The sequence below is a fragment of the Chionomys nivalis genome, chromosome 2, assembly GCF_950005125.1.
Source record: "Chionomys nivalis chromosome 2, mChiNiv1.1, whole genome shotgun sequence".
In the NCBI taxonomy this organism is placed as follows: Eukaryota; Metazoa; Chordata; class Mammalia; order Rodentia; family Cricetidae; genus Chionomys; species Chionomys nivalis.
In genome coordinates, this window is record NC_080087.1 from 85,153,508 (window position 1) to 85,164,235 (window position 10,728).

The window sequence follows — 10,728 nt, forward strand, 5'->3', positions numbered from 1 at the left end:
CTTCCATTTTACTTGAGAAAAAGTTGCTTGAGTGCCATCATGCCAAAATCTATCCATGACAGATTGCTCACAGGCATCCACCATCAGAAAATTTAAAATAAAAAAGGCATAATTTAAAGCATTATGTGGTGACTAAGGGTATAACTTCCCATTTATTAATTTTTATTAATTTTATTTTTAAGCTGCATCTTGAGATGGCCATGGACTCATTCAAGAACACCTCATCCTTAAGGATAATAAGGAAAGCCTGTTTTATGCTCACTTTACATTGGGAGCAAATCTGATGGAATGCTTTACTAATATATTGGGATACATTCTATGTTTTTCTAATTTTAGGAATCCCCAAATATGAAAAGCATTTTAAACAATGAGGTATCACATATCACATGCTGGGTGAATTCCCCAGTTTGCATAGTGACTATCAAGAACCCTGAATATGTATCGACTGTCACATCTACATATTTTAACTTGCCAAATTCTGCAATGGGAGTAACATCCATTTGCCACAATGATTAGGAAGAAGACCTTGAGCATTTACCCCTTGAGGCATAGGCAAATACTGTGGGGAAGCAAAACATTGTTTAACAATTTGACTACCAATTTCCCTGGTAAAAACAAATTGTTTTCTTAAACAACTGATATTCTGATGGTGACAGGTATGTGAATGTTGAGCCAGTTCTACCTGGGACAAAGCAACCATCTGTGTCCATTTACCAGCTGATGCGTTACCATTCACTAGAAGGTCAGGAGGATTGGAATGAACTCTAATATGACCCACAAAGCATGTCAACTTTCTTTGATGAATGCCATCTTGAATTTGCTGAATAGCATCCTAACCTGACCATTACTAGTCCCAGTGGAAGAAACAGTCTCTATAACTTGAGGGGCTCTAGAATGAAAGGATTATCAGTATACAAATTGAATGATTTGCAAATATCTGGAAAACAGTAGCTATAGCTCATACTTCTACCCTCTGAGATGAAGCTGGAGCTGTTTGTACTACATGACCTCCACCATTAATAACATAGGCAGATCTTCCATTGAAGAAACAATCAGTAAAAGCCAGCATAGCATCTTTTATGGGATCTTTCCTCACAGCTTTAGGAAATATAAAGAAATATGTTTGGGGAAATTGCAACAATTGATGAGCTGGAAAATTATTATAAATTTGGTAGAGCTGAGATCCAATCCTGCACTGCCTAGGTTTGCTCTTCAGAGGTCCTGAATGGATTTCCTTGAGGAGGACAGACTCCTGGAGGATCCCAAAACATTGCCTCGGGCCTGAGGCAAGCCCCTCTGCTTGTTTCCCTGCAGAAGATTCCCTTGGGCATCCTTTGATTCACATTCATTAACCCAAAGCTTCCCTCTCTGGCATCTCTGAAACAATCCCAGTTCCTTTCTTGCCCATAGGCCTATTCCCTTATCATGACATTGTTTGACCTGGTGCCCCATCTGACCACACCAAAAGCAACTTCCCAGAGGTCCAACAACTCTCTCTCACCACTGGCCTTACTTGGAAGACAACATACTTGGTTTTCCTTGTAATGCGGTAGTCATAGCTCAGCCTTGAGTATATGAGGACCCAATATCTGAACAAAGTTAATGTAATCAGAGATGTTGTATTTCTTTATTAAAAGGTCTCAAAGCAATCTGATTTATTTCAATTGTGCCTTGACACTGATACACAAATTCAGTTTTTGATAACAGGTAATCCCCTCCTGACAGGGAAGCTTTGGCCATACGTATCTGTTTCCCAGGAGGCAAGGCATCTAGAACCGTATTTTCTAACAAAGTTTATGAAAAGGAAAAGTGGGCCCATATTGAGAGTGTTAGGAATATTCCTTAAACAAGCCTCTCTGCCAACGCAAATAATGCTGATCAGATTGAATAAGAACAAATTAAAAGATATCTAGGTTTAATAGGATGTCTGTGCCCTTGGGTGGCCCTGAGGGGGGAAACAGAAAGCAGACAAGATCACCAAAATGGAAGAGTGAAGTCCACCTGTTTATACTCTGTGAGGCAGTTTAAATAGCCTGTGGGAGTGGTCTTGATCATTTGGGGGGAGGGTTCAAGGTTTGGACTGAAGGAGCTCTCAAAAGAAGGGGCTTTAAAAGATGGATTCCGGGGCCTGGGATGAGGCCCTCGACTTAATATTCCATTCCAGACTCTTTATAAGTGGTGACAAGAAGCTGAGGTGATGCTTATGACCAGTATTTTAGGATCTTTTAGGATAAAGAGGCATCGGCTCAAGTATGTCTACTTCCTGTGGGTATGGGCGACATGGAAGAGGGGAGAACTGGGAATTGGTGGGCTCATGCTCAGTGAGAGGTGTGGCTGGAGAGTCATCCTGTTTACTGTCACCCCAGAGATGCCAGGCATCTGTTCCTTGAGGGAGATGAGAAGGCAAGTGAATAGGAGGAAAAATATTGTTATTACCAATCTTGTTTGTATCAACAAAGATGAGTGTGCCAGGATGAGGAGCAGATAGGCCCTTCATTGTGGCATCTTGGAGAACCAGAGGGTGGGAAGTACTAACTGCTGGACAGACCAAGCATCCTGAGTAGGTACCTACTTGAACCTGGAGAGATGGTACCAGCACGGGTGTCCCAGGAACTTGGCAGCTGAGGGGTGGTGAGGATTACTGACTGAAAACCTGTCCATTGAGGTTAAAGAGACCTAGGAGCTAACTGTTTGAGGAGTACTCTGTCTGCTGGGGAGAGTGGGGCAGGTTCAGGGGCACCACTGATGTGGTGGCAGGAAGACAACTGTCAACATGTAAATGGAGAAGGGACCTCAGAAGGGAGAGGTAGGGTAGATACCCCACCAGTGGAGGAGCTTGGGCTGGGAGGTGATGGTTAAGGTGAAAGGGCCTGCCATAAAGGAGCCTGAAAGAGCTCAGACCCATAGGGGAATGTGTGGTGGCCCTGAGACAAGTAAGGGCAAAAGGGAGAAGGGAGGGCCAAGATAACCTGAGTCCAATGGAGAGCTTGAATAGCTGTTATTTGATGAGACCATTGGGCATCTCCATCTTTCCCAGGGACTGTGGATGGTACAGGATATGGAATTTCCAAGAGATTTTGAGAGTTTCTGACATAAGCTCCAGGACCCTGGAAGTGAAGACTGGTCCATTGTCTGTCTGGGTAGTCTGTGGGATGCCAAACTGAGGAATGATGTGGTCCAGGAGTACCTGAGCCACCACATCTGCTGTTTCTCTGGAGGCCAAGAACGCTTCTATCCATCCTGTAAAAGTGTCCACAAGTGTTAGGAGATAACAGAGTTCTTTTAGGAGTAGGCATATGGGTGGACTCAACCTGCCAATCTTCACCTGGTTGATGTTCATGAAACTGATACAGAGACTGACATATATGGAGAGCCCCTGTGGATTGGCCAGGACACACGTCTGGCAGGAGGAGTGAACCTGTGAAATATGATCTCAGAGAAGAGTGGGGTCAAATAGGGGCTCCAAGAAGTGGAACAAAGCTTTGGGGCCTATGTGTAAGGTCTGGTGGATGTCTGAAATGATTGACAATGGCAGGGCTGATAGGAGAGAGTTAAGACCAAATATGTTCCATGGAATCAGAGGAGCTGGAGGCCAGGACCCAAGCCACTGAGTCAGCCTTGGCATTGCCTAAGGCCACTAGGCCCTTGGAGGATTGGTGTCCCCGACAGTAAGTAATGGCTACTTCTGCAGGGAGCTGGAGGGTCTCTAAGAGGTTGGCTATAAGGGGTCTATTAACTTTGGGAATGCCCTTGGGAGTAAGGAAGCCCCTTTCCTTCCAGAGTTCAGAATGGGTATGGGTATAAAGAAGGCATATTTAGAGTCAGTATAGATATTAGCACGTTGGCCCTTGGCTATATGGAGTGCCCTAGTCAAGGCAATTAATTTGGCCTTTTGTGAGGAGGTTCCCATTGGCAGGCGGGTCACTTCAATTGTGTTAGTGGAAGTGACCACTGCATACGCTGCCTGGAAGTTTCCTGATTTATCTATAAGAGAACTTCCATCAACAAACAAGATGAGGTGGGGATTTGTAAGTGGCTGATCTAGAAGACCTGGATGAGGTGAGGTTAAAGCCTCTACAGCCTCTGGGCAAGAGTGAGAGGAAGTGCCAGTGGAGGAGGGAACAGGAAGGAGACTTGTGGGGTTTAGGACAGGACTGGAGGTAGAAGTAATTTGGGGGTTTTCTAGAAACAGTAAGTAAAAAACCTGGACTCATACAGCCCCAAGGGGAGAGGGAGAGAGAGACAGAGACAGAGACAAAGAGAAAGAGAGAGAAGAGTGTCTCAGAAAGTTTGAGAGGCACTTGGTGGAATATACAGTGATTGGCCTGGACAAGGTGATCTTGAGAGCCTTCCGAGTGAGTTCACCTGCTGCTGCCAGGGCTCTCAGGCATGGTTGCCATCCACAGATGGTGAGGTCCAGCTGTTTGGATAAAAAGGCAACAGTTATATTCAAAGGCCCAGCCCATTGGGTTAGAACTCCCATGACCACTCCTGACCTTTCATCTGTAAGACTTTGTGGTGTCTTGAAGAGCAAGAGCAGCGGCTGTTAGAAGGGCATCTCGCAGTAGACAGACGTGGCGGCAGATGATGGCCGGGTGGTGAGGGGCCCCATGGGTCTCTCTGGCTGCCTGGTACAGAGGCTTGGCTGTAATGGCAAAGTTAGGGATCCAAAAGCAGAAGAACCCTAGCAAGTCTAAAAATGAGAGGATCTGAGCCCCTGTGGTTGGGGGCTGTAAATCCCACAGGGCCTGGACCCTGTCAGAGGTGAAGGTCTTAGACCCTGGGCAAAGTGATCACGCAAATATATCCCTGTAGGAGAGCACAGCTGATCCTTCGTTGGTTAGACTTGATATCCCAGGGATCCGAGGCAGTTCAGGAGAGCAGAGGTGGCCTGTTGGGACAGTGACAATATAGGACTGCAGAGAAGGAGATCATCAATGTACTGGAGGAGTGTCTAGGACCTGGGTCAAAAGCTGACGGATCTTGAGCCAGAGCTTGGCCCAAGAAATGGGGGCTGTCCTGAAAACCCTAAGGGAGAACAGTTCATGTAAGCTGTCTGGAGGACCAGCAATCAGATTCCTCTCAGGTGAAGGCAAAGAGGAAGTATGAGTCAGGCTGTAAAGGGACAGTAAAGAAGACATCTTTTAGGTCCAGAACAGTAAGTAGGAGGTGGTAGGAGAGATGTTGGACAGGAGAGTGTAAGGGTTGTTAACCAATGGGTAAACTGGAATAACTGCCTCATTTATGAGGCAAAGGTCTTGAACCAAGTGGTAAGCACCAGAGGGCATACACAAGGGAAGGAAGTACTTGAGACATGAGATGGGTGATAATAGGCTTAAGGCCTCGATGGTGGGTTTCAGAAATAGGAAACTGGGGTCTGGAAGGGAAGGACAAAAGGTCTTTAATGCAAACTAGGACTGGCTGGGGTGACTAGCAAGCACAGGAGTGGAAGTGTCCCATACTTGGGAATCTACTGGATCAGGGAGAGTAGGGGCAGGACAGTCTGGGGTGGGAACCTGTGAGGCTATTAAAGTGAGAATAAGTGTGACTCAGGAGAAGGTATGGGGGCCAAAGTGAGAGTGGCCCTGAAGTGGCTGAGAATATCTCAACCAGGTAGGTGTGTGGGGCAAGCAGGTATGACTAGGAAAGAGAGAAGAATCGCCCTGCCAGAATACAGGGCAGTGGCAGAGTTTTAAGTGGGAAGGAGTGGGTCCCATCTACCCCCATGACTGAAATTGGTGAGGGGAACTTAGGGCCCGAGTGAAATGTTAAAAGAGTAGGTAGCTCCCGTGGCCAAAAGAAAAACAATGGACTTACCTGCTAACTGCAATGTTACCCTAGGCTTGGAGAAGGCTATGGGAGTTACCAACTCAGTTGCGTCAATCCTCCACAAGGCCAAGAAGCTCAAAGACTAACACAGTCTCACTTGCCAATGTTGTTTAGACTGGACCTCAGTGGCATGGCATAGAGGACAAGCTGCATGGGGGCATTGTGATTTCCAGTGTTCATGCTGCTGACAGATATAGGGCATGGCCTTATAGGTAGCGGTCTGGGACAATATGGCGCCCAATGGTCATTTAGACCACATTTGTAACAGGCTACTGGTGAAGTTGACTTAAGCTGTGCTCCAGCAGGATGGAGCCTCGGGATTGACTTCCCTTGTCCTCCCTCTGTGTGTCTTTTAGGAGGACTTGGCTGTTTCTTCTCAGGCATTAAAAACTTTAAAGGCCATTTTCACCAATACCTGTATAGGGGTTTGGGGACCTTCCTCAGCCTTTTTGAACTATTTTCTAATACCTTGTGCTGACTGAGAAATAAAGTGAGTAGCCATAATGCTTGCATCTGCGTTACTCTTGGAACATTGCCAGACAAGGGCCTGGAGACTGAAAGAACACACAAGAGAGCTGGGTCACTGGAAAGGAGATCAGCCGAATGCTCTTCATTCAAGCTTAAGAAAATCATTATATACATAGCAGTTGCACAAGGAAATCTCCCCAGGTAGGTGGGAAATTGTCACACCCAAGATGGAGTAACAATACCCTATAGCTAATCACCAGGCAGGGCAGAGGGAGCACAGGAACAAACAGGAAATGCTGGCTGGCCAGAAACTGTCCTCAAAATGAACCCCGGCAGCATGGATAGACCTATGGGCCCTACAGGTAGCCAGGACCATGGCTCCCTCTGGGGAGGCTAGATCCAGTCTAGTATACTGGACCATGGTCTCTTGTAATCAGTTTTTTAAAAATGGCTAGGTTTTCATCAGTTAACTATGTGATCTAAGTTTGTCAAAAATAACGACTTTTTCTGAGACCATCTCCATACCCTGAAGGAAGCATTGGACAATGATGTCCTGCCTCTGTTGGCTGTTTTGGACAGGTTGATAATCCTAGTATGGTTCTCTGGCTGGCACAGCCACCTCCCCCATAGGGTTTATACTGTCTACTAGGTGAGTCTGGTCTGCACACTGTCTAGCTGCTGCCTGAATTCTACTTTGCTCATCAGGAGTGAGAGTAGAGGCTGGGTAACATAGAAATCATGCCAGGTTAGAGCGTAGACCTGGAAGAGACAGCAAAACTCCTTAATATAAACAGAAAGATTAGCAGATAAGGAACCCAACCACTTTTCTAGCTGAGAGAGGTCCGGAAAAAAGAAGGGAACATGAACTTTGCCATCATTTCCTGCCACCTCCCAGTGAGGACAAAGTAGATCAGGGTTATGGTGAGATCTGGTATGAGAGGAGACAGGGGAGGATTGGGAGGAGTTAGGCCAATGTGTAGAAGGGATCCAAGAAGTGGGTTGTAGCAAGGGGTAGGCAGGGAGATGTGGTAGGGAGGGAAGGGAGGGGAAGAATGTGGGTAGGGAGAAAGTTGGCCTTGAACTTCTGGTTTGACTGGGGAGAAAGTAGGTAGGGATGGGTAAGGGGAGGAAAATGGAGAATGTTGTTCCACAGGAGGGGGTTGAATACTTAGGGCGTGAAGGAGTGGGGGAGGGACCTGATAGGTCATGGTGGACCTATCAGGGTCCCATTTCCCAGATGGTTGGAAATCTGGAGGCTGTGACCCTGGTAACCAAAACCGGTGTTGTAAGACACTGGCTACTGAGGGAGGGGTGAGCGCACAGTGGCCAAAAACCATGGACATAGGAGAATTCTGCCCATTTATTCCCCATGGCGGCAAAAATTTTTGAGGTCCCAGAGGATGGAAAATTCAAGAGTTCCTACTAGTGGTCACCGTGTCCCATTGTCAAAGTCATATGAAGGACAAATTTTAGAGCATAGAGAAATTAACCATTAGGGACAGATTATATCAAATACTCCCAATTGATAAAGATTTTGTAGGAAGCACCCCAGGGGCAATAAAAAATCTGGCTTCGAATTGCAAGAACCCATTTAGAAGTTCTGGAACTCAAGCCTGTGGCAAAGCTTCCACCACACAGTGCTCTTGAGTCAAAACAGGGGTTGTGAAAAATGAGCAGTAGATACCTCTGGCCTCGCAATTCTCGCCTCGGCAAAATCCTGCTTTGCCACTCGGGTCGGATTTTCACAGCGCCATTGCTACTTCAACAGAAAGCATGAAAATTGACAGAAATGAACGTGAATGGGTCGAATAGCCCTACTGGCATCGAGCAAAAATGGGGGAACTCACTGAGGTGAAGGCAATCTTATCCTGGAAGCTGATGTTAGCCTGGGGAAAGCCCGCGCCATAAGGGTAGTTTCCAACATGTGGCCTTCAGCCTGTGTGAAAAACAGCCTGCCTCTCCGCCCCCATGGGACCTCCAAAATGTTAGGAATAACAAGCCTCTCCACCAATGCAAATAATCCCAATCAGACCAAATCAGAACAAATTAAAAGATATCTAGGTTTAATTAAACGTCTACGTTCTCAGGTGGCCTGAGGGGAAAATGGAAAGCCTACATGACCACCGAAATGGAAGAGGGGGAGACCACGTGTAAATAGTCTGTGGGACCCCTTCCACTCGGTCACGTTGAGCCGTGCCCGGGCCTCCACAGCCGCCCCTTGTCTCCCGCCTCCCGACCATGGATCCCCGGAAAGTGAGCGAGCTTCGGGCCTTCGTGAAGATGTGTAAGCAGGATCCGAGCGTCCTGCACACCGAGGAAATGCGTTTCCTGAGGGAGTGGGTGGAGAGCATGGGAGGTAAAGTACCACCTGCTACTCACAAAACTAAATCAGAAGAAAATGTCAAGGAAGAAAAAAAGAGATGATAAGACAGAGGAAAGCATAAAGACGGATGAACCATCAAGTGAGGAGAGTGATCTAGAAATTGACAATGAAGGTGTAATTGAGCCAGACACTGATAACCCTCAAGAGATGGGAGGTGAAAATGCAGAGATAACTGAGGAGATGATGGATCAAGCAAATGAAAAGAAGGGGGCTGCCATTGAAGCCCTAAATGATGGTGAGCTGCAAAAAGCAATTGACTTGTTCACTGATGCCATCAAGCTAAATCCTCGCTTGGCTATTCTGTATGCCAAGAGAGCCAGTGTGTTCGTCAAATTACAGAAGCCAAATGCTGCTATCCGAGACTGTGACAGAGCCATTGAAATAAACCCTGATTCAGCTCAGCCATACAAGTGGCGAGGGAAAGCACACAGACTCTTGGGTCACTGGGAAGAAGCAGCTCATGATCTAGCCCTTGCCTGTAAACTGGATTATGATGAGGATGCCAGTGCAATGCTGAAAGAGGTTCAACCTCGGGCTCAAAAAATTGCTGAACATCGGAGAAAATATGAGCGAAAGCGTGAAGAGCGAGAGATAAAAGAAAGAATAGAAAGGGTGAAGAAGGCTTGAGAAGAGCACAAAAGAGCCCAAAGGGAAGAAGAAGCCAGAAGACAGTCTGGGGCTCAGTATGGCTCTTTTCCAGGTGGTTTTCCTGGGGGAATGCCTGGTAATTTTCCTGGAGGAATGCCTGGAATGGGAGGGGGCATGCCTGGAATGGGAGGAATGCCTGGACTCAATGAAATCCTCAGTGACCCCGAGGTTCTTGCAACAATGCAGGATCCAGAAGTCATGGTGGCTTTCCAGGATGTGGCCCAGAACCCAGCAAATATGTCAAAATATCAGAACAACCCAAAGGTTATGAATCTCATCAGTAAATTGTCAGCCAAGTTTGGAGGTCAAGCGTAATGTCAAACAGAGCCCTTGCTGAATGAAGAGCAGCTTAGCTCACTTACTGGATGTTGCAATAATACAAACCAGTGTACCTCTGACCTCATCAGGAGAGCTGGGGTGCTTCGAAGACTATACCTACCCTTCTGCATCAAATGCGGCTGAAGCATTTTACAGTGGTTTGCCATTAGGGTCTTCATTCAGATAATGTTTTCCTACTAGGAATTATAAACATTTTTCAACCTTAAACATATTTTTTAAAAATTTAGGGGGTTTTAATTCCTCCATTTTTCTTTACTAATCTTTTTGAGTTTTTCCTTTGAATTACTGGGCAAGGAAGCTGAATATGGTCGACTTACTGCTCTCATGAATGGAAATAAAGATTTGTTAGTAGGAAGTAAATAAAACTCATTTAAGTTGATTGAGTTGGACACTAAAGCATCTTGATTTGTCTTTTTTTAATGTTTTATTTCAAAATGATCTATTTCAGTGAATTTCTTGGGACCACCAGTATTTGGATCTGACCTGGGTAGAACTGAAATGTTGGACAGAGCAGCAGCAAGTCCTAGGTTTTGTTTGACCCTGTGTAAACTCTGTTTAAATCTTACACTGTGTTGCAGGGGCGATTTTTATTTTTAGGCATTGCAGTGGAATTAGAATCCCTAGTTCTGCTATTGTCCACTGTTTCACATAAATGTTCCCTATCATTCCCACATAAAGAAAAAAGTGCTTTCTATGTTTCTGTCAAAAATTACCTTTCCTGGTGCTGGAGAGATGGCTCAGTGGTTAAGAGCATTGCCTGCTCTTCCTAAGGTCCTGAGTTCAATTCCCGGCAACCACATGGTGGCTCACAACCATCTGTAATGAGGTCTGGTGCCCTCTTCTGGTCTGCAGGCATACACGCAGAAAGAATATTGTATACACAATAAATAAATATTAAAAAAAAATTACCTTTCCTGTTAGAAAATACCTGTCTGCTTGTCCTCTTGATCTTCTTGCTGAGCTAAAGATATTTTTTTCCACTAGCATCATTACTTTGCAACATAATTGTGGAAGCATATTTATTGCTAGTTTAATTTCATATATAGTAGATATGGTCATTG

At 45.7% G+C, this 10,728-nt stretch overlaps 1 pseudogene; it reads left to right on the top strand.

Moving 5' to 3' along the window:
• The first annotated feature begins 8,499 nt into the window (after positions 1-8,499).
• On the top strand, positions 8,500-10,380 carry LOC130869867 (hsc70-interacting protein-like; annotated as a pseudogene).
• Positions 10,381-10,728: the final 348 nt, after the last annotated feature.